We start from the raw sequence: 24,368 nt of genomic DNA, 5'->3' as shown, positions 1-24,368 counted from the left end.
TTAAATTCTGCATTTAAGAGTGATCATAAAGTATTTGCTTTCTCTGTCTGATTTATTTCACTTAGCATAATGCCCTCAAGGTCCATCCTTATTGCAAATGGCAAGATTTCCTTCTTTCTTATGGCTGCATGATATTTCTGTGTGTGTGTGTGTGTGTGTGTGTGTGTGTGTGTGTGTGTGCGTGTGCGCGCGCGCACACGCATGCCACCTTTTCTTTATCCATTTATTCATTGATAGACACTTAGGATGCTTTTATTTCTTGGCTATTATAGATAATGTAGCAAGAACATTGGAGAGCATACATCTTTTTGAGTTAACATTTTCATTTCCTTTGAATAAATAACCAGAAATGGAATCGCCGGATCATATGGTAGTTCTACTTTTAATTTTGTGAGGAACCTCCATACTACTCTCCACAGTGGCTGCACAAATTTACATTCCCAACCACCATGTGCAAAGGTTGCCTTCTCTCCACATCCTCACCAACACTTGCTCTCTTTTGTCTTTTTATAATAGCCACTCCAACAGGTATGAGGTGATCTCTTACTGTGGTTTTGATCTGCATTTTCCTGCTGATTATCGACGTTGAGCACCTTTCCAAGTGTCTGTTGGCCATCTGTGTGTCTTCTTTGGATGGTGCTTAATCTTTGTTTGTCTTGTGGTAGCACTGCTTTTAACTGTGCCTGGTGTTTATTAAATTTCTGTTTACCCTTCCAGGGAACAAACCTCTAATTCTTGGCCATAAAGGGAGGAGGGGATGAACACTTGCCTGAATTTGTGGAATAAGAAGGGGAATCTAGGGGCGCCTGGCTGGCTCAGTAGGTTAAGTATTTGACTCTTGATTTCGGCTCAGGTCAAGATCTCAGTTTGTGAGATGGAGCCTTGCCTCAGGCTCTGCACTGACAGCATGGAGCCTGCTTGGGATTCTCTCTCTCTATCTCTCTCTTCCCCCACCCCGCCACGTGTGTGCTCATGCTCTCTTTCTCTCAAAATCAATAAAAATTAAAAAAAAAGGAAAGGGATCTAACTACCAAGGTAAACAAACATTGGGGCTTGAGTCCTGCCTGAGAAAGGAAAAGAGGTATAGGTCTCACTGAAGTTCCCTTTGTAACAGTTTACAAAGGCATGGGTCCTCGGGTGTAAATACAGAACCCATGGTAGACAGGGAAGTATGGAATCTATTGAAAAAGGATGCTGCCCAAGAGGATAGCCTGGTGGAACAAGGAAACCCAGCATTAAAAGGCTGTGGGATATATTCCTCAGAGTGGAAGCTGAAACTGGGGCTGGGAGTAGCACTCCTTCTCGACAGGAGCTGTGGCTGGAAGGACCAGCACAGGAGGCCATGGATGACCCCAGGAAGCATCGTCCCTCCCCTCGAATGTGTTTTTGTTATCATCTCTCCTCTTTGTTGTTGTGGCTTGATTGCCTCCATTAAATATATTGTAAATATCATTTTAGCGAGGCTTTCAGAGGAAACAAACTGAGATGTCTAGATGTTCACAAAGGTTCTTAAATGTTTTTTCTTAATATTCAAATTGTATTTTATGTAGTATTTGGATTTGACTTAATATTTAATATGCGTTACGGTCCATAATAACCAAATATCTGTGACCCTACCACCTTCCAACCTAAGAAATGGAGCAATACCTGTTGTGCCAATATGTCTATGTGGGATTCCTTGGCATCCTTTTCCCACTGTATTCAGAGAATCTTCCGTTCAAATGTGGGTTTCTGTGCTCATTTTTATTTTATCACTTAGCTTTTAAAAGTAAGTATATTAAGATTTATCTTTTCTTGCTATTGATAATTCAAATATTTGAAGTCCTCTGGGGTCTATGTCTGCTGACTCTTATTTGTGGTTTCCCATTTCCTCCTGTGTTTATTTCTTTGTGTTTTTGTTTGTTCTTTTTTTAGTTACCTCATTTAGGGTTGAACTTGATCACAAAACAGAGGACTTGAATTAGGGATGTTTTGCACCATGCCATGCTCATGTTTGATTCTGCTGGACCCTATTAGTGCTGCCAAGCAGAGATTCCTTTATTTTCCTGGCTTAGGTTGGGTGTTACATGGTTTTAACCCCAGACCCAGGTGAGAGCAGGCTTATATTTAAAATTATCAAAGGATACTATATGTGGAGATATTTGCAGCCAGAATTTTTAGAAAATTCTCTTTGCTGGTTGGTAGACTTTTCCAGAATGTAGTTCATCTGAGTTTTCTGGTTTAATGTGGGAGTTCAAGTTGAGCTCCAGTACCTTACAAGGACCTAAGAGTTTCCCGTTTCCCTTTTTCTAGTGAACACACACATGAAAAGAAAACAAAACAGCCTTATTGCTATAGAGAAAGTTCTAGTGGTCTAGATAGAACATCAAACCAGTAGCACAATTTCCTTAAGCCAAAGCCTAACCCAGAGCAAGGCCCTAACTCTCTTCAATTCTGTGAAGGCTGAGAGGTGAGGAAGCTGTGGAAGAAGAGTTTGAAGCTAAGAGAGATTGGTTCATGAGGTTTAAGGAAAGAAGCTATCTCCATAACATCAAAGCGCAAGGTGAGGGGCACCTGGGTAGCTCCATTGGTTAAGTGGATGATTTTGGTTCAGGTCATGATCCCACAGTTCATGAGATTGTTGCTTGGGATTCTCTCTCTCCTTCTATCTCTGCCCCTCCCCTGCTCACTCTCTCTTGCACACATGCTGGCTCTCTCAAAATAAACTTAAAAAAAAGTGCAATGTGAAGCAGCAAATCCTGATGTAGAAGCTACAGCAAGTAATCTAGAAGATCTAGCTAAAATAAAGAAAGTAGTTACACTAAAAAACATGTTTTCAATGTAGGTGAAATAGCCTAGTATTGGACAAAGATGCCATTTAGGACTTTCATAGCTAGAGAGGAGAAACCAATGCCTGGCTTCAGAATCATCAAAGGATAGGCCGAGTCTCTTGTTAGGGGCTAATGCAGCTGATGATTTTAAGTTGAAGGCAGTGCCCATTTACCATTCTGAAAATCCTAGAACCCTTAAGAATTATGCTAAATCTACTCTTCCTATGCTCTCTAAAGGAAACAACAGAGTTTGGATTACAGCACATCTGTTTACAACATGGTTTACTGACTATTTTAAGCCCTCTGTTGAGACCTGCTCAGAATAAAAAAAAAAAAAGATTCCTTTAAAAATATGACTGCTTACTGACAATGCACATGGTCACCCCAGAGCTCTGATGGAGATGTACAACAAAATTGATGTTGTTTTCATAGCCTGCTCACACAACAGCCATTCTGCAGCCTATGGATTGAGTCATTTTGACTTCCAAGTCTTATTGTTGAAGAAATACACTTCATAAGGCAGTAGCTGCCATGCATAGTGATTCCTCTGGTGGATCTGGGCAGTCAGTTAAACATTCTTGATACATGGGGAGAGGTAAAAATATCAACATCAAGCAGGGGTTTGGAATTCTTGGCTTGGTTGGTTCTAACCCTCATGGATGACTTTGAGAGGTTCAAGCTTCAGTGGAGAAGTGTGGTGGAGAAGTGGTGGGAATAGCAAGAGAGCTAGACTTGGAACCTGAGGATCTGACTGAACTGCTGAAATCTCATGATAAAATTCAATGGATGAGGAGTTGCTTTTTAGGGATGAGCAAAAAAAAAAGTTCTTTTTTGAGATACAATCCATTCCTAATAAAGATGCTGTGAAGATTGTTGAAATGACAACAAAAGATTTGGAATATTACATAAGTGGAGTTAAAGTGGCGGTAGGGATTGATTCCAAGTTTGAAAGAAGTTCTGTGGGTAAAATGCTATTAAATAGTCTCACAGGCTACAGAGAAATCATTCATGAAAGGAAGACTTGACTGATGGGGAAAGCTTCATTGTTGTCTTACTTGAAGAAATTGGCACAGCCACCCCAACTTTAAAGAAACCACCACCCCACCGGTCAGCAGCCGGTCCACATCGAGGCCAGACCCTCCACCCGCAGAAAGATTATGACTTGCTGAAAGCTCAAATGATGGTTAGTATATTTCAGCAATAAAATATTTTTCATTAAGGCATGCACATTGTTTTTCAGACATAATGCTATTACACACTTAATTGATCACAGTGTAATATAAACATAACTTTTATATGCATGGGGAAACCAAAAAATTGATTTGACTCACCTTATTGTGGTATTCACTTTATTGCTGAAGTATCCTATGTACTTCAAGTTTTTACTTGTTTTGTAATATAAATGCCGCTAGAAGAGAGACTTGTATTTCTTGGTTGTTCAATTACGTTTTGTGAGTTGTCAGTATCACTACTGCTGCTGTTTTTCCTGTCTGGCTTTTGCCTTTTATTATGTGTAGTTTTGTTGCAGAGATTAGAAAATATAGCTAAAATATATTCTTCCTGCTTTATCGTTTTTTTAAAGTTTTTCTTTGTGCCATATTAGGCAGTCAATTTTTAAAGTTAAATTGAAAGGAGAGTGTTCTCTCCTTGCAGTATACTTAGTTTATTGGTCCCCTAAATAATTATAATAATTACTTGACCCACCCAAAGTGTTAGCTTTCATAAGAGATTAAGTTACTTTCCTGCTTTTTGTAAATTTCCCCTTCATTGTCTTCAGGTCCGTATTATAAGTGTCCGTATTGTATCTTTCAGTGTGCTAAAAGGTTGAGTGCAACCTATCTTTTTTGTACACCATAATCTTTATCCACACTTTAATGATATAAATAGCTTGTTGACCACTTTAATCTCACATGTTTGTTATATTCTGGTTTACCTTTTAATTTCAGACTTTAGTTAAATGTTACAGTTTATAATGACCAGCATATTTTTATCCATATTTCCATCATACAGGATCCTATCTTTAAGCAACATGTTGTTTAGTTTTCCAAATTTTGGGATTGTGTAGAAATGGAATGATATTCATTTAACAAATGCTGAGCACCTTCTCTAAGCCAGATACCTGAGAGACTGAATATACAAGTGGACAATGGCCAGACCAGATATAAATATAAAATTCTGACTCAGAACCTACAGCAGTCGCCCAGAAAACAATCCTATTGTTTACCTTAACCATCCAGGAAGCCAGCTTTCTATAAGTCAGACTTGGAGGAAGTCAGATTACTGTCTTCTGTAACGTTAGTCTAAAATGGCCAGGACTTGATTAATAACTGACAGTTTCCCTAACATTTGTCTCCTTTTCCAACTTAGAACCAACTAGAGAAAGCTCAATATGCTCCCCTGACCAATCACATACATGCCCTGCTTCTAGTAAGCCCACCTTTAGCTTCTCTTTGACAATAGCCTCTAATCGGTACATACCTGAGGTCTTCGCTTTTTCCACTATGAAGCTTTCCCACTGCTCTGCCTGCCTTTCAGTCTCCATGAAAATGCAAGCAATGGTGGTGGACTCCCTTGCTACAGCAAGCTCAGGATAAATAGACTTTGCTCGCTCTCATTTGGTTGGTCTTCATTTATTTCCATTTACTGTTGTACCAAGATTACTAGATCAAAGCAGAAGCAAAAACAAAACGCTGTCTGCATGGAACTTACATTCTAGCAGGGCAGTGATGGGCAGGCACAGTAAAACATGAAAAATAAGTTACACAGAATATTTGAAGGTTATAGAGCAGGGGAAGAGGCATCAGGGGACTGGGGGGAGGGGTTTGCAATTGTGAACAAAGTTCTCAGGGAAAGTTCCGCTGAGAGGGTGACCTCGGAACAAAGACTGGAAGAAAGGGAAGGAATAAATCGTATAGATATAATGCCAGAGGAGAAAGCCTTCCAGGCACAGGGAACCTCAAAGCAAAGGCTCTGAGGCACGAGTTTGCACGGCAGGAAGAAAAAGGTGAACAAAGGGGAAGGAGGGGAAGAGGAGATAGAGGCCTGGATGGGGGTGGGGGGCAGATCACGGAAAGCTTTGCTGGTCATCTGAAGGATCTTGGCTTCTACACCAAGTGAGCTGAGAAGCCTCTGAGTGGAGGAGTATAGGGTCTGACTTAGGTTTTAAACATTTGGGCTGTCATGTTGAGATTAAATAGGGTGACCATGTGACCCAGCTTGTGCAAGACAGTCTTAGTTTATGCCTGTTGTCCTGGGTGACTTTCCTATTCAAAATGCCCAGATTTAGAGAAAGACAAATACCACATGATTTCACTCATATGTGGAATTGAAGAAACAAAGCAGAAGAACATATGGAAAGGGTGGGGGAGAGAAGAAAATAGAGGAAAACAAACCACAAAAGCCTCTTAACGTTAGAGAACAGACTGAGGGTTCATGGAAGAAGGTGGGTGGTGGATGGGCTAAATGGGTGATGGGTACTAAGGAGGGCACTGGTTGTGATGAACACCGGGTGTCACTGAATTCTCCTGAAACAATACTGTATTGGAATGCTAAAGGGAGGGATCAGCATCGGGGAAGGAAGTCAAAGATAACTCCACTGTTGCTTGCCCAAGTAACTAAGAAATGCATTTTTCATTAACTCAGGTGGAGAAACCGGGACCCAGATTTTAGAAGAAGATGACAGTGTGCTTTGGGAAATTGTACTTTTGAGTGGTCTGTTAGATAATCACGTGGAGATGTGGGGCAGGCAGTTGAATGAGTTTGGAGTGGAAGGGAAAGGGGCAGGGTAAGTATATAAACGTGTATTCTCCACGGGTTGGGGACAATGTTCTACAAATATGCAGTTCCCTGCCCAAACTATATAGCATAGCTCTGCCAACTGCTTGCATGTCAACTGAGAAGTCAGTTACTGTATGTTACCTTCCTTTCAGTAACTACGTCTTCTGTATTCTATTTTTGTGGGGGGTTTTTGTTTTGTTGTTGGTACTTGTTTTATTTTTCACCTTAATTACATGAGGGACAATAGGCGGGGAGGAGAATTTATTCGCCTTTCTGGGCCTTGATTTTCCTCAGATAGAACTCCAGCCTCCTGCCCTCTGGCATATAGCCATGTGCTCGGCCACGCTGGCCTGATCTTGAAGCCGTGTATGCAAGAAGCTTGCCTGGCTGAAACTGCTCCTTCAGAAGATGCTAATCTTGGCATTCTTTTTCTTGTCCTCCTGCTTCTTTGAATTGTCATTGATTGTTTTGTGTTTAAAATCTCATCTTCGGGAGTCAGTCTGACCCCCTTCTTGCAGCCCAAGGTCAGTGCATAGTGGGACCCGTACCACTATTGGGACAGTGTGTGGTTAATGAGAATGATTCCATTCTTCACCAGGGTTTTGGTGGGACCAGTTGGTTATTAGATGCATTGTAGACAAAGTCAGTAATCCTTGTTCTGTGTGTATAACACTTGGAGCCCCAGGGTACGTTCCCCACATCCAGCCTCCAGGCATGCTACTTGTTGCTGCCTTGTCTGAACAGACTGTGTGCGGAAGGGGGGGGGGGGGGGCGGATGGAGACCAATTCATTGTTGGCAATGGGGCATCCCAGCTCACGCTCCCTCTTCTCATGGCAGGGCTGGCACTTGTGTTAGTTGTCCTGAGCGATGCCCATTGCGAAGTGCTGACTGGAAAGGAGATGCTTTTAATTTTGAAGTATAATAACTCCAAACAGACCTGCGACAATGTTTATTAAACTTTGCCAGAAAACAGGAAGCTCGTTGGACCTTCAGATAAACTCCTGCTTCGTTTCTGAGTTATTTTCTTCAGAGAATAATTTTTAATAATTTTTTTTCTATTGCAAGTATATTTTTTCTCTTTAGGGAGGGCAATTATTAATGGCCCTCCAAGTACTTACTGTACTTCTTTAACCATTTTCATCTTAGTCATTTTTTTTAAACCTAAGAATTATGTGATTTTGTTATTCCCTCAAACATATCCTCCTGTCACTGACCTATTGTGCTCTGGGTAACTCCTAGTCCTTTTAAAGAGTTCATAGAACGCTAGTAGTCCTTTGTTGCCTAGTTTTCTTTTCATTGTGTGTTACAGATTTATTTCCTATTTCAGAGCATTCATGTTTTGTTTAATTGCCTTGACAGGGAAAAGCAGAGGTAACAGACTATTTTCTTCCCTATCTCTTGTATTCCGAGTCTCTGCCATCCTTTCAGAAGTTTTGTGCTGGCTTGTCACCTTTGCTTACTCACCTTTCAAAACGGACAATTTCTATTCGAGTCCAAGACGGTAAATACGGTTTATTGGATGAACTGGACGGGGTAAGCCTCAGAGAACAACTGTATACTTTCTCACTGTTGCCGTCACTCTGTGTGATGTCAAGCCTCTTTTCTGTGGCCCTGATAGTAGTTGGGATTTCATAGCTTTTTCTGTCATGTTCAATAATAATAAACAGTCTCACTTCCCAGGCGCAAAAAATTTTCTGTGTAGTCTGATGTCATAGCGTCAATATTACTTCCGGGTTTAGACTTTTCACCCCCTTCCTCTGCCCCAGTTTGAGCCTGGTTTTGTCTGGATGCCTCCGGTGGAGAAGCTGGGATATAGCAGGTTAGCTTTTCCACTTAATTTGCCTTTTACACTTCATCTTCTACACCACAGATAGGTTGGTGAGAAAAGGGAAAGGACTGTAAAGTCAGGGCAGGCAAGGCTTGTAGTCCAGTTGATGTCCTCAGTGCTGGTGGATGAGCCTACGGGGGACTAGTGTGCGTCCCCACTTCTTGCCCGATGGCATCCTGGGCCAGAACGTGTAGTTTGTGACTATCTGATGCCGATGCCTTCCTTCTCAGGTTAGGCATTCAGTAGTATGAAGCAATATATATACAAAAATACTTGGCATGGCCTGGGTTATCTATTACTACTCTTGCAAGTATGATACTACTGTTGCCACTTTTTGTAAGAGTACTTTTAACTTGATTTTGGTTCATTTTGTTCAAATATGAGTGTAAAAGAGGTGGTATTTAACTAGGAGATCATACCTGCCAACTTGGCACTTCAAATGTAGGGAAATTGTATATATTACAGAATGATTGCTCTTTTATATAAAAAGAAGAATACCTTGAGTATAATCCCAGTATTAAAAAATATATATCTAGTAACTGAGGCTCAAAGGGGGAAATGGGGCTTGCCTATTCACTAGACGCTAACAACAAGGACTGGAATAGGAAACTTCAACTTCTATCTCTAAACGAGGGTCTTGGTACCAGTTGTCTCTCCACCTGAGGGAAGAAGGTGTTTCACATCTTTATGACTTAGTGAGTATAGAGGATTTCTGTTCAAATAAAATGACTAAAAAAAAAAAAAAAGGATTTCTTCTGCCTTGATTCTTCCTGTTGTCTTTGTAGGTAGCCTAGTTGTGACGCAGGCTTTGATGGATAAGGCACCTTTCCCTTAAGGAATGAACTTTGCCTGTAAGGAGCAGCAAATATTTGTGAACCTTTTAAAAAATAGCCACCAGATGTCACTCTAGACTAGCTTTTGTCAAACACCATATTCATTGTTCTCAAATTTGCTTAAGGGAAAAAAAGGGGATCAAATAAATGCCATGCATCTTAATGTTTCAAGTCATAAGGAATTTTCTGTGGCTATCTTCAGACAGACACCCAACCATGAGAGCCAATCTTTCAATGAAGGAGGATGCTGTGGATTCTGTTCTCCTGGAATTATAATTTAGTGGGGTAGGCAGAATTGGACACGCAAGAAATAAAGACCCGTTACCCTGACCCCTCTGCATGCAAATGGAGTTGAACCAGACAGCAGAAAACAGAGTGAGTGGAAGGAAAAACTGACAACATTGTAGGGGAGAAAGTCGCAAGTTTTGAAGGATATTTTAGATTAAGATCAATAGAGTACAGGACCTGGGAGAGGCCACTTGGTGAGTTGGGAAGTGGTAGGAAGGAAGGCAAGATTGAAAGCATAGCAGTGTGACTGAGCCAGGCCTCTTGGCCTGTTGGGAGGACTGTGGGAGAGTCAGCCATGCTGGAAGGGGTAAGCAGGAGAAGAGTGAGTTGCAAGGCTAACAGTGTCTGCCGATGTTCAGGAGCACAGGTTCTAGAGCTAGGCTGCTTGGGTCCAGATCTTAGCTCTGGCCCAAACTAGTTATTGTCACATGCTTTAGGACATGCTATTTACCCTTGTTTGGCCTCCATTTCCTTATTTATAAAATGAGATAATACCTCACTCATAGGGTCATGGAAAGATTAAGTGATAATATTTTTCAAGCATTTAGAAGAGCGTCCAGCACTTAATAGGCATTTCATTATGTATATGTTGGATAAACAAGGTTCTGCATAGTACAAGGCCTAAGAAGTGAGAATAAGGTTAATGATTAAACACAGGCCTGTGATGTGCCCAGTTCAGTGCCTGTTCATTGAGCACTATATATCAGACATTGGGATAATCTCTGTGTAAAACTTAAAACTGTAATAGTGTGGATGATAACTTCTATGTATTGAGCTGTAACTAGGTGCTAAAAACTAACTTGAGTACTCTAATTGCATTACTTTATTTAATCTTCCCTAAAACTTACCAGGTAGGTATTATTATTATCCTTATTTTGTAGATTAGGGAAATAAGACCAATAAGGAGTAATTTGTTCAAGGTCACAGAAACAGTAAATGGCAAAGCTGGGATTTAAACTCCAGAGCCTGATCATTTTAACCACTACACTAAATACCCAAGAGGGAGTGAAGAATATTATGAAATCATATTATTTTAGAGCCAAGATGGGTTTACTTGATATTGTAGTTCAGCTCTCCCAACCTATGGGTGAAGAAACACAGTCCCCTAGATATTACAGGATTTGTTTAGGATCATTTGGTGGAGGGTTGACAGTATAAGAATTTATATTTTCCATTCCCAGTCTAGTTCTGATCAAAAGAGGTCTTGAAAGTACACAGCTGAAGAATCAATCCAGTACGTTGTTATTTTTATTTTTATTCAAAGAGACTGTGCTATACAACATCTTTGGCAGGGCAACAAGTGAGAGTACCATGTTTTCTCTTCGCTAGATGGCTATCTAGCAGCAATTTGAAATATTTTTTTCCTTTACAGATGTAGACTAAAATGTCCCTAGAGTCCATTCACTGTTCTGATGTCCCTGCGCACAATATGCTGGTCTTTGTTTAGAGCACTCCTTTTTTGTATGATAATCTGTTTTGTCATGTATCTCCCCAGTTATAAGACCTGCTTCCCATGGCAGAACCAAGGGGAGGTTCAGGGATGTCATCTTTCCACAATTTCTTTCACCTCCACCCAATTTTGCCCCTCAACAAATAATTCCATCTAGCAATGATTTTGTGATGCACTCAAAAGTCAAAGTAAGTCACTTCACTTTTCCCAAATCCCCATTCATCCTGTCCCCCTAACTGGCTCTAATTTCTAATGTGTAGAAATTCTGTAGCTGCCATGGATGGCCCTCAAGGCCTGTGAAGATGGGGTGTTCTGGTTCATGTCTGTCCTTTACCAAAGTGCCTGTTGTGGAGAAGACTTTCAATTCACTCCACAAGAAGTAATCCTTTGCTACATGAAGGGAGAAAAATATCAGGCTAAGGCCATTTGTCATGGTTTTGCTTGTCTGTTTTTTGCTGGCATTTTTATCTTGCTCTGGGTTTGTGTAAACTCTGGTTGCATTACAGAGATCTCTGTTGTTTAGGGCTTCATTAAAGAACAGGAGCAAAGGGTAAAGAGGAAACCTGCCTGGGGAGTATAGCATTTAATCCGCAAATGTGGGTTAGGTAGTGGGCATAGTTTCCCAAACTGTATTCCTTGAGTCACTGGTTTAGTTATGCTAATAACTGTGCAGTAAGGCCTAAGAAGTAATATATAGCCATTTCTTAGTGTCAAGGAGCTCATTAACATAATAAAGGCACCAAGAAATTTGGTAGTATAAAAGAGAATAAATTAAATGTGTTTGAACTGTATTTTCCAAACTTCCTGAAAGTGTGGAGCACCTACTATCTGACATCCTACATGAACACTGCTCTAAGGAACACTGTGGAAAATGCTAGTTTCATTGAAAGAGTGTAAGTTTGGATATGTGGAAATACTACTTAGCTGCAGTCAGTCCTACTTGAAATAGGATCCAGGGACTGCAAGTTCCCAAACTTCTTACTACTAGACTGTACTATGTAAGGAGCTCATGCTGAATATCAGTCAATCAAATCACCAGGCACTACTGGGCTCAGGTAAGGAATCCATATGTGCTATTTCGTGGTCTATTATAAGTCTGACACTTTGAGTAGTATTAGCTGTGGTGATTGTAGGTAAGTCACTTGACCTTCTTGATCTTAATTTCACTTTCTCTCAAATTATGGGGTTGGAAAATAAACTCTGAGTTCTCTAATTTTAAACTTGGTGATTTTTCAGAGTCCAGAGTTTTGGAACAAAATTGAGTAGTTCTATTCTAAATCTCTGACATAACCCAGGAGAGCCATAAGAATCTGACCTGCATATTCGTTTCCAACTAGCAAAATAGAGATGTTTAAAATTCTCATTCCATCCTAATTGAAGGAGCAGTAATGCTAGTCATTCAAAAATACAGTTTTTCCCTTAATGTTATTGTTCAAAGTCCTTCGATCTTCTGGGATACAGAGGCTGATTGTCAACTTCAGCAAAGCTGACTAGTGTTTAAATTGTGCTTGTAATAATGGTGTATCTGTTTCTCAGATGATGAACAGATTTTGTTATAGGCTTTTTTTTTTTTTGGCACAATTGGGATGTGAAATATAGAATGAGGATAACTGGAAGATTGATGAGGATTTTAAAAGCAGCATGGTACTCCAGAAGGAGTGTGTGCTTTTGAGTCATGACACCTGAATTTAAATTCTTTCTCCATTGTGATCACTATCTCTGTGATCTTAGACACTGTCATTAGCCTTTCTTGGTATTCATTTTCTTATCTACATCCTGAAGTACCTATTACTTTTGTAGTTTTTTTTTAAAGGAAATATATGAGTGAGAAAAAATATAAAATTAGAACAGAAGAAGTGCTCAAGGAGAGCAATGTGGAGATCATAAAATGACAGCTCCCCAAATATTGGTTTCGATGCAAAGATCAAGCCCACTAACATCGCTCAGATGATTCAATAGAAGATGAACAGAGCTAGAGGTTTGAGGAGTTTGGAACCCGTGTTTATAGACCAAGGACAGAGTCAACAGCCTGCACAGGAATAAGGAGAATGTCAGCTATATGGGCTAGAAAATGGCAACATGAACAAGTTCTATTCTAGTAGGGGATCAAGACAGACCAGAGTGGAGAGTTTGTTAAGAGAGCTCTAACTGGAAGGAGGTTGAAATAATGCTCAACAGGGTGACAAGGCTGAAGGTATCAAGTGAGTTAGTGAGAACTTAGCAAAGTTCTTACCCTACATGATGGAATTGAGTTGACTTAATCATAAGTGAAATAGATAGACCTTTAGGGGGCCTGCAATTAACAAAAGATCCCTCAGTGTTATTTGGGATCTCTCCAGAGTAACAAGTCATAATTTATATAGCACTTTTCAATATCCAAAGCACTTTTGCATACATTATTTCAGTGGAGCATCCCATAGCTAATAGGTCTGTCCATGGTACAGTTGGAGAACCTGAAGCTCAGAGAGACCAAATGATTAGTACAAGGATGCACAGCTGACACTGGGAAGAAGGAAGATTGGTATAAAAATTTAATTCCTATAACTTAGTTTTTCCAAGAATAAAACAGCATCTTTCTCTAAAAGTGAAAATTATCAATTTACATCCATCCTGTTGACTTGTACTAATTGGAAGGGAATTGTGGGAGATAAGTTTCCCTGCAGAGGTCAATAGAAGTGTAGCTGTTGATGCGGCTGACACAGCTTAAGGGTTATGTCTCAAAATAAGCCAATTTGTTGTTATTTAGCTCTAAAATAATGGCCAAGTGCCAATACAATTACATAGTTGGGAGTATTTACACAAATTTGTACAAGTTGAAAAATAGAAGTGCGGGCCTTTATTAGTTGTGGATGGTTTAGGTCAGAGAGGATAAGTAGATTGCACTCAAGCTACCACTTTCTCTTTCCACAACTATGATAGACACCAGTAATTGATCATGATATACTTTTCCATTGGATCCATATGAGACTTCATAGTTCTTATCAATTTTGTGTTCCTTTTTTTAAATATGAAATTTATTGTCAAATTGGTTTCCATACAACACCCAGTGTTCATCCCAACAGGTGCCCTCCTCTATACCCATCACCCATCCCCCATCAATTTTGTGTTCCTGGCAGGAACTGCTAATTTTTCAGAATTGGCTTATTTGCCATTCCTACTTTAGGCACAGACCTGCCCAGCAGTCTCCGTTAGCTTTTCAGTTCAAAGCCACATGTAAAAACCTGTTGTATTTTGTAGGTAATATCCAAAAATTAATTTTAATTCCCTTTATATGGCTTAAACCTATTAACAAGATAGCCTGCATTATTACAATTGTGTAAAATTACGTAAACATTCCATAGAACAAGAAATTTGTACAGGAGCTGACAACTGGTAGTCTGTTCTACATCTTTGAGGATATTGTCAGCTCTGCTTGGTAAGAAGACAAAGTGGCCCTCCAGTAGTCATTGGTGAATTTCCCTCTTCAAAAACATGAGTGTTATGTACTTACCTCCTGCAATTCTAAAATTTAATTTTATTCCAGGGACCCAGAAAAGTCAACCATTTCCCCTAGGAAGGAAATCTCTCCAATGCATTGTTCTAGTTCATTGTTACTAGTTCAGAAACCAGTTATTTGATTCATAGAGCGTAAGACCTTGCTTTAAATTGGAGCCTCACTTATGTTACTATAATTGAGCTCATGGCACTCAATGTAACAAAGCAACATAAAAGTGTAGGGCTGTTTTAGAGCTAGGGATATATCAATCACTTGGGGAGTTTTCTCAAAGTATATTTGCTTATATTTTTACCTCTATTTCCCTTCTTACCTCTCATCCCCCAGTTTTCACTTATTATAGTTTCTGTGCAGGTAGGGGACTTCTGAGAGTAAATGTATCTATTTGAGAAGTTCCTCTAAGTGATTCTGATACCTAAATCTCCCCTCCTTCCCCACCCAAATTAGAACTTGTGATGTAATGAAAAGATCACATCAATTTTAAGTTGAAAGACATTGTTGGATTTACGTAAGTATACTTCTTTATTACTCAGATCTTGTTTGGTTGAAAATGACAAAAGCCCAAGTCAAACTGGGCTTAGGAAAAAAAGAGAAGTTTTTAGCTCAGGTGCTTAAAATGTTCAGGGTTGATTCTTGTTGGCTTCAGGTACAGATGGATCAAGAAATCAAGCAATATCATAAGGGACTTATATTTCCCCATCTCTTTAGCTCTTCCTTCCTCTGTATTGGTGTTCTTAGTTTCTATGTGGTGACTTGGAGATTGGGGTCCCTTAGAGATTACTTCACTGTGATAATTCAACAAACCTCCAAAGAGGGAGAAAATTTCTTTCCCCAGTAAATCCTCCAAAGGCCTTAGCTTCCACTCTTTGGTCTGACTTGTCTTTTGGGATCCTTTCTGAACCATTCACTATAGCCAGTGGGGATGTACAGCCTAATTAGCTTACTTTTGGAGAGAGAGGTCTCTCCCTTAATCAGTAAAACCTTGGATTGTGAGTAACTTGTTCTGTGAGTGTTTTCACAAGATAAGCAAACATTTCTAATAAACTTTAACGTGATAAACGAGTGATGTCTTGCAATACGAGTCGTGTGTGACACCAGATGTCATGTGATCACAACTGAGCCAATGTCTTCTCTCTCTCTCTCTCTCTCTCTCTTTCTCTTTCTCTTTCTCTTTCTCTTTCTCTTTCTCTCTCTTGCTGCAGAATTGTGGGTGGCTGTCTCCCATGCACGGGTGGTCGGTCTCAGGCCAGGTTTTGGCAGAAATCAGTGATTTTTCAGAAGGTTGGAAGGTGCTCACAACTGGCACTAGTGTATTTTTTGTCCCTTCAAAGCACCTATGGACAGCCCTCCGCTGTTCCATACAAGAGTGAGCTTAGAAATGCTCTGCTTCATTCTGGGTCAGGCTGCCTGCAGATCGAGACCCTCTCCTCGGCTGCCTTGTTGCCAGTTACATTCAATACAGTATATGACAAGAGTTTATTAATACTGTACTGTAGACAAGGGCATTAAGGAATCTGCCCTTGGAATCATTGTTGCACTATATGCTAGCTAACTTGGATGTAAATTTAAAACAAAGGAAAATTTAAAAAATGTTAACAATTTGAAAATAAATAAATAGATAAATAAATACTGTTCTGTAGTCAACATCCATGTGAGCATATACAATGGTTCCCAGGCAGAAAAAGATTCCATTGAGCCAATAGATAGCAGTGATTCCATTAGTGACAGTGAGAGTCGTCCTACACAATAACCTTCCTCTGTTTTGTCTCCCTCACATCAGCCACTAAAATTTTCAAAGGTAAGTGCAGGTTAATCTGTTTATTTTTCTTTAGATTTTGTATTTTGTTATTTTGTTTTATATTACAGTATTATTTTTATATGAATATTTTGGGGTTGTGGAATAAATCATCTGAGTTTCCATGATTTCTTATGGGGAAATTTGCTTTGATATATAAGCGCTTTGGATTACAAGTATGTTTCTGGACCGAATTATGCTCCTAAACCAAGGTTTTACTGCACTTGCCTTTATAGTTGTTATGGTTGTCTGTGGCTGACATCTATTCTATGCTGTTCTGTATATTAAATATTTTATATATTCCCCTGTTCTTAGATTACAGGCTCATTATTTGGAGAACAGGTGTGATTTCCCCTGAACCTCATAATCTGGAATTAGTAAAACAATAGGTTTCCCACAGGAAAATTACACCAGAGGAAAAGGAAATAAATAATCATTTTCTAGGAAATGACATCACTGCTTTTGGCCACAGTTTCCTATATGCAAAAGAGAAAATATAAATCAGTTGATCTTAAGAGTCGCCTAATTATTTTAATTTTCCATGAAAAGGGGAACTGTACTTTGTATCCTTTTCTAGTACCTATTAAATATTTTACATAAAAATATATATGCACATACATATGTACATGTGTACATATATTACTCATACAAGGTAACTGAAACACAGAGAAGTCACCAGAATCCCACTAACAAATATGACAGGGCCAGTTTTATATTTCCCAGTGGACTTTTTTTTTTTAACTGGACCATGCTAAAATATTCATGTATATCTTACGTTTTGCATATTAACCCTTTAAAAAGATGTTTTAATGTGTGAGAATCTCTTTAAAAATAAGCTATAACTCAAAGGTATGTGTCTCAAATGCTGTAATTTTAGGTATTATTACCAGAAGCAAGCAGGTAGATCAGAACATTGAGAAGAATGAACATTGGAGCAAAGACTGGATCTGTGTCCTCATTTGGGGAGGTAATAATTAGTTTAAAAAGCCTCTATCTGCCTTGACTGCCTTTCTGTTTGTCTTGCGACCCTCCTGCTTCTGCGGGCGTCATTTCATAAATGGCTTCTTCACCCCATACTTAAAAAGATCTTCATTCTAACCCATTAAACAATAAAAATGTGGCCCTTTTCTAGAAAATGGCCTCTCCTACTTCCCTGGCTATCATCCCTAAGATAATAAGCTAATATTAATACAAATTTAGATTGGAGCAGAGTTCTTGGCAACTTTTAAATCCTATATTAAGTCCTGTGTATTTCAAATCAAGTTCACTTGTTTTTATTTTCAGTCTCAGACACACAGATACTGTTAGCTAAGAATTTGAAATCCAAACCATGGGCCTAACACAAGATACTCTGTCTCATTCATGTGAAAATCACTTCTCAAATGCTTATTCTGTGTAAAGCTGGGTGATACATAAAGACAAATTGCTGTCTTATAGAGATAAGACCCAGGCATAAATCATTACAGTACAAGATAGATGGTAATATGTGCTGCGGGTGAGGAATGGATGGGTTGCTGGGGGGAGGTAAGAGTATAAAGAAATTACTGTGGTCTAGATGGACTAAAGGGGTGCTTTGCTTGGACATCTTCTGGCTACAAGTAAATGAGTTACTTCAAATGTGCCCAGGCTAAAGTCAAAATCATGTTCATGTTTAATTCTGGAAAAAAGGAAAGATTTCATGAAGGAGAAGAGGTTTAAGCTGAGCCCTGGAGAGGTGACTAAGATTCAGAATTATGACCACTGCAAGAAATCGTGCTAAAGATTCCTATCCTCCCAGAGAAGGAACATTTTAACCCATTCACAGTTAGCTTGGGGTAACAGCCAATTGTTAGAATTAAAAGTAGCCATCCTGATACTGATGCTGATTGAAAGAGGAAATGCTAAGCATAGCTGCTGCCTGAGGAGTGAAGAAAAAGCCACAGGAGCTGAAGAGCACATCCTGTGTCAAATAGTTACTAAGAACAAGGAGACACCTATAAATTTAAAAGAGAGATCTATAGATTTAAAAAGACTTTTTAAAAATAAGACAAGGGGCTCCTGGGCGGCTCAGTCGGTTGAGTGTCCGACTTCAGCTTGGGTCATGATCTCACAGTTGGTGGGTTCGGGCCCCACATCGGTCTCTGTGCTGACAGCTCAGAGCCTGGAGCCTGATTCGGATTCTGTGCCTCCCTCTCTCTCTGTCCCTTCCCCGCTCACACTCTGTCTCTTGAAAATAAATAAATGTTAAAAAAATTTTAAAAATATATAAAATAAAAATGAAACAAAATAAGACAAAATTGGGAAGGCAGTAGGAAGGCCAGTGATACAAGTGAAATATTTGGAAAATGGATGTACCCTTTTCTGAAAATGAAATGGTCATTCTATAGACACAAGGAAGGACATGCAAAGGGACGAAGTGGTCTGTGTTTTCTCACCCTAGATAGGCTCTGTTCTGGGTACTGAGAATACAGCAGTAGACAAGAAATCCGGGCTCTCAGGGAGACTATCTTCTAGTGTGTGAGAGGGAACAACTGACAATTACATACGTAGTGTGTTTTTTGGCAACCTCTGTCTCAGGGCTAGAGTTTGAATCCTTTCCAAATAATCTACCCCAACTATCCATTCTAGTTCTTAGTCTTAATTTAAGATTTTCTTTATTAGCAGTCATTCAGTGATATTTTTATTATTTTTTAAATTCATTTATACATTGATTCAACAAATATTTAAGCACCTCTGATAGTCCAGGCATTGTGATGGGCATTAGAATACAACAGGGAACAAGATGGACAGTGAGCCTTGCCTTAAAGGAACTTGTTTTCTAGAACAAAGCTATTCTAATAGAACTTTCTATAGTGATGGAGATGATCCATATTTGTGTTGTCCATTGTGGTACCCACTAGCTACTATGATAATTAAAGTATAGCTAGTGTGATTAAGAAACTGAATTTGTAATTTTATGTATCCTTGAACAATACAGGTTTGAACTATGCCAGTCCAGTTATATGTGGATTTTTTACAGGACAGCCCTGTATATGTATTTTCTCTTATGATTTTCTTAACATTTCTTTCCTCTAGCTTTATTGTAAGAATACAGTATATAGTACATATGAGATATAAAATATGTGTTAACTATTTGTTATCAGTAAGACTTCCAGTCAACAACAAACTACTAGTAATTAAATTGGGGGGGAGTCAAAAATAATAAGCAGAGTTTTGATTGTAGGGGGTAGGAGCCCCTAACCCCCCTAGTTGTTCAAGGGCCAACTGGAATTTTAATCTAAACATAAATAGCCATATGCAGCTAGTGAGCTGCAAGCTAGTGAGCTACTGAGTTACAAAGCATAGTTCTATTGTCTGCCACTCACAGAAAGAGTGATCCACAATAAACCGGTAATACTTAAAGGAATAATTACAGATTACCTTGGGTGGGATGAAATAAGAAAAATGACTTCCTGGGGCACCTGGGTGGCTCCGTTGGTTGAGTGTCCAACTTCAGCTCAGGTCATGATCTTGCAGTTTGCGGGTTCAAGCCCCGCATCAGACTCTGTGCTGACAGCTCAGAGCCTGGAGCCTGCTTCAGGTTCTGTGTCTCCCTCTCTCTCTGCCCCTCCCCCACTCATACTCTGTATTTCTCTCTCTCTCTCTCTCTCTCTCTTTCTCAAAAATAAACATTAAAATTAAAAAAAAATTACTTCCTAAGTTAGAGAAAAATGAGAGGGAATGTATTTTAAGGGTTGATTGGGCAAAACATGTTACCACATTAACTTGAGATCTGAAGATTGACTAAGAGCCAATTAGAGAAAGACTCTAAGGAAACAGAGGGAAGAACCCACCGATAGGGAAATGGCTTGGCATGTTTGATGGACTGAAAAAGTAGTTGGAGACTGCTAAGAAGTGGTGTTTACAAGAAAAAGTTGGAAAGGAGGCAAGAGCCTATAAGGTAGAAACCAGGCAGTGTGTGTGCTGATTCCATGCTATCTCCTGGGGAGTACCTGGGTCTCTTTTCCAGCACCATGGTCACTTCCTAATCGCTTGTTTCCCATGGAGCCCACATTCTGGAGCACCTCACAGCATCTACCAATTACATTCGATTATCTGCCTACTCTGTTATGTGATTAACTATGAAAATAACCTTGCCCACCACAAAACAAAAACTTGAAATGAGACAAGGCCCATGCTTGCAATAATTAAAACAAACTAAATACTAATTTAACAATGTTGTTTTTGAGGTGCTTGAGTAGCTCAGTTGGTTGAAGGTCCGACTTCAGCCCAGGTCATGATCTCTGATAGTGTGGGTTCGAGCCACTGGTCAGATTCCGTGCTGATGGTGTGGACCCTGTTTGGGATTCTCCCTCTCCCTCACTTCCCCACCCCACTCTCTCACTCTCTTTCTCTCTCAAAATGAAATAAACTTAAAAAATGTTTTTAATAAGATTTTAATTATAAATGACTAAATGTAAGAGAACTGTTCTTTTCATTTTTTTTAAACATTGTTAGAAGGAAAGTAGCTTATGAGGCCTGAGAACATTTATTTCCTGAAAGCTTTTGAGAGAAAACACAGAGGAAGTCAAGAGAATAGAAAATTGACTTAAAATAGCTTAACTATTTTTTTTTAATTTTTTTTTAACGTTTATTTATTTTTGAGACAGAGACAGAGCATGAATGGGGGAGGGGCAGAGAGAGAGGGAGACACAGAATCCGAAGCAGGCTCCAGGCTCTGAGCCATCAGCCCAGAGCACGACGCGGGGCTCGAACTCAGGGACCGTGAGATCGTGACCTGAGCTGAAGTCGGATGTTTAACCGACTGAGCCACCCAGGCGCCCCTAGCTTAACTATTTTTAAAGCTGTCAATCCTTGTTTTGGAGTTTCTTCTCTAAATGTATAGATATTCAGACTATAGAGATTAGTGATCTATGCATGGAGATAGTCATTATGTAGATGAAATGCCTATGGTACGGGGTGCAGGCAAATAGCTGTTTTTCAGCTGTCACTTTTGTGAGCTTCACTGATTTTAAAAATTGTCAAGAACTTGGATTTTAGAAGGTAAATTCTTCTGGTGAAATGCTTACATACTTTATCTGTCGAATCATGGATAATTGTTTGGGTTCTAGAGCCAAGGAAATCACCTTTAACTGCTAAAGAAAAAAATGTGAAATGTCATTACGCGCTTTGTTTTCTAGAAATAGAACTTTCAGCAAAAGAGCAGTATGTAGTCCAGATGAGCTAATTATTAATCTCTTATGATTAATTTTGACTTGAACGACTGTTTAAACCTCTCATCCTGTCTAGTCCAACACCAAACGTGTATCTGTATTCTGTATTGGCAGGTTGTTTTTCATAAACGAATGTGATACTAAATCGAGCATATAAAGAAGAGCATGTATTTTGAGCTAATCGTCATACCAGAAATACCGGGCTGTAGACTTGCCAAAATTCTTTCACAAGCATTTTGTCATTGCATACTCTAACAGCCTCATTAGAAAGGAAGGTATGGCATGAGGCATAATCTGCCTCTTACTTACAGCGACCCTGAAGTCCCCCTCTGTCATGTCCTGGGCGATTGAATAAAATAGGGACATAATATGAAGTTAGAACACGGGCCATTTGCCCTTCTTTTTCCTCTTCTTCCTCTTCCTCCTCTCCCCTTCCCCTCCCCCTCCCCTTCTTCCTCATCCCTTCTCCCTCCTCCCTGATGGAGGGAAGAAGAGTACAGATTCTCCTCTATACCTTCTTTAATATTTAGTGTCATATGTTGGCAAAAACACAAACGAGCTGTAACAGTACCTTGGATTCAGAGAAAGAAAAGTCTGTGTCAATTAGGAATCTTGGTATTAGAAGCAACCAAAATTTGGTGCTGAGCTTCCCCTGTCAGAGTGGTCAGAGAAGCACAAGCTTGCTCCTTGAGCTACATCTTTGCACATTCAAATGGGGGAGTGTGGTGCGTGTAAGGGGAGTGGGGATGGGGGTTGCTAGGGATGACAGCTGAGAGGGAGAGCTCCTTGGCCCCTGCATTTCCTGAAAAGAGATTTTCTTCTGTTAGGAATCACATATTTCCTGTGCCCACCCCAGAACCACTCTTCAGATCTTGAGCAATGGAGTGCTACTGCGGGTCTGAGCTACCTAAACATGGAGTGAGTGGACAAGATGACAACTTGAAATAGGGGACTGTTTATTGCTAGATTTACAGTGAACATGTTCTGGGTGGTCCTCTACCCAAATCTTACTTTGCTGACCCTCTCATAAATCAAACCTCTAATCTTGACTTTTTTTTTTTTTTTTTTTTTTAGTATCAAGAGTCAATCCCCTTCCCTAACTGTTCAGGGAACCAGAATTCATCTCTCTGCTTTGCTCTCATAAGGACTCCCCAGTCACAAATGCCCAGAGGGGAATTGGGCTACTCCAGATGGCTTTGATCCATGCCAGTACTCTTCATTATGTAAACTTTCCTTCTGACAGATCACGCGGAACATGTCACATCTTGAAAGAGGAGTTTCCATTAACTACTTTACTGCTGCCAAATGGAATCAGTGTATTATGTGGCCCCCTGCCAGACAGTCAGAGAGACACAGAGAGAGAGAGAGATGTTTTCTCTGTTTGCAGCACCAGCCTGGCTCTCACCATCAAGCTGAAGCCTCCTGTTTTCCAAAGATCAGTGGATTTCCTACCTTGTGGGGGATGAAGCCTCTTAACTCTTTTAGCAAGGGAAGGTTACATAGCCAATGGCAAAAAATGAGAATAGAGTCCAAATTTTCTAACTGGCAGTATTGTGCTCTTTCTACTGTATACTACTTAACCTTTAAAATCTGAAGTGCTCTTTTTAAAATGTGAATTGAGTAAAGGATATGCATTTGTTTTGCAATAAAACTTGGCCACCGTCTTTTCTTCCTTCTCACCTCTCTACCATATATGGTCAATCAGTACATTCTACTTATTTTGTAGCTTAAATACTTCAAAATATTTTTAGGTGTTTTTTTTTTTTATCTCTACTATCTAGTCCACGGATTTGTATTTATCATCTAGAACAGGTACTCAATACATATTGGTTGAAAAAATTAACTGAATATTGCCAGCTTTATACTTTAATCAACTTATCCAATAATTTTGTGTTTATAAAACCCTTCAAGCCAAACTGTAGACTTATAGTTAGTCACAGCTAAGGATGATACAACAGCTATTCTTATATTATTTGTGTTTAGAATTGACAATTTATGGTTCCAAAAACATCTCTGAGGAAGGTCTCAGCTATCTAGCAAATCCTAACAAGATTCTTCATTTGCCATCCTACTATCCATTCTTTTTTCCCCTTTATATTTTTGGTTCCTAACATAAACTTATTTTGGTTTCATTAACTAGTCCCATATTCCCATCTAGTCTTATACCTTGTTTAGCCCTGCCTTTGTGATTTTCCTGAGACACATTTAAGAACAGACTTCTCTCTGCTGACAGTTCTTTAGTGACACCAACTTTATGGAATATAGCCATAACTAGAAAAATGAGAAAACTAGTTTTCTGATTATTCTAATGTATCAGGGTACATTACTAAGTATGATGTACATATAATTTTTTCCTAATCTCCTTCACTTTTTTCACCCATTCCCTCCCCTCCCAACCTCCCCTCTGGTAACCATCTGTTTGTTCTCTATAGTTAAGAAAAAAAAATTTTTTTTGGTTTCTTTCTTTTTTCTCCTTTGTTCATTTATTTTGGCTGTTAAATTCCACATATGAACAAAATCATATGGTATTTGTCTTTCTCTGACTTAATTTCACTTAAAATTATACTCTCTAGCTCAATCTCTGTTGTTGCAATAGCAATATTTTATTCTTTTCTTATGGCCAAGTAATATTCCAGTGTGTGTGTGTGTGTGTGTGTGTGTGTGTGTGTGTGTACACACACATATACCACATCTTCTTAATTCATTGGTTGATGGACACTTGTCTTATTTCCATAGTTGGGCTATTGCGTACCATGCTGCAATAAACACAGAGATGGATATATATCTTTGAATTAGTATTTTCATATTTTTTGGGTAAATACCCAGTAGTGTGATTACTGAATTGTAGGATAGTTCTATTTTTAACTTTCTAAGGAAACTCCATACTGTTTTCTAGAGTGG

General features: G+C 39.4%; 1 pseudogene; it reads right to left on the bottom strand.

Annotated features, from left to right (window-relative positions):
• Positions 1 to 6,832: 6,832 nt before the first annotated feature.
• LOC125935273 (40S ribosomal protein S8-like) lies at positions 6,833 to 20,297 on the bottom strand (annotated as a pseudogene).
• Positions 20,298 to 24,368: the final 4,071 nt, after the last annotated feature.

This window comes from Panthera uncia (assembly GCF_023721935.1).
Source record: "Panthera uncia isolate 11264 chromosome A1 unlocalized genomic scaffold, Puncia_PCG_1.0 HiC_scaffold_17, whole genome shotgun sequence".
NCBI lineage: Eukaryota > Metazoa > Chordata > Mammalia > Carnivora > Felidae > Panthera > Panthera uncia.
The sequence above is the reverse complement of the archived record's forward strand: the minus strand, read 5'-3'. Positions and strand labels throughout refer to the sequence as shown.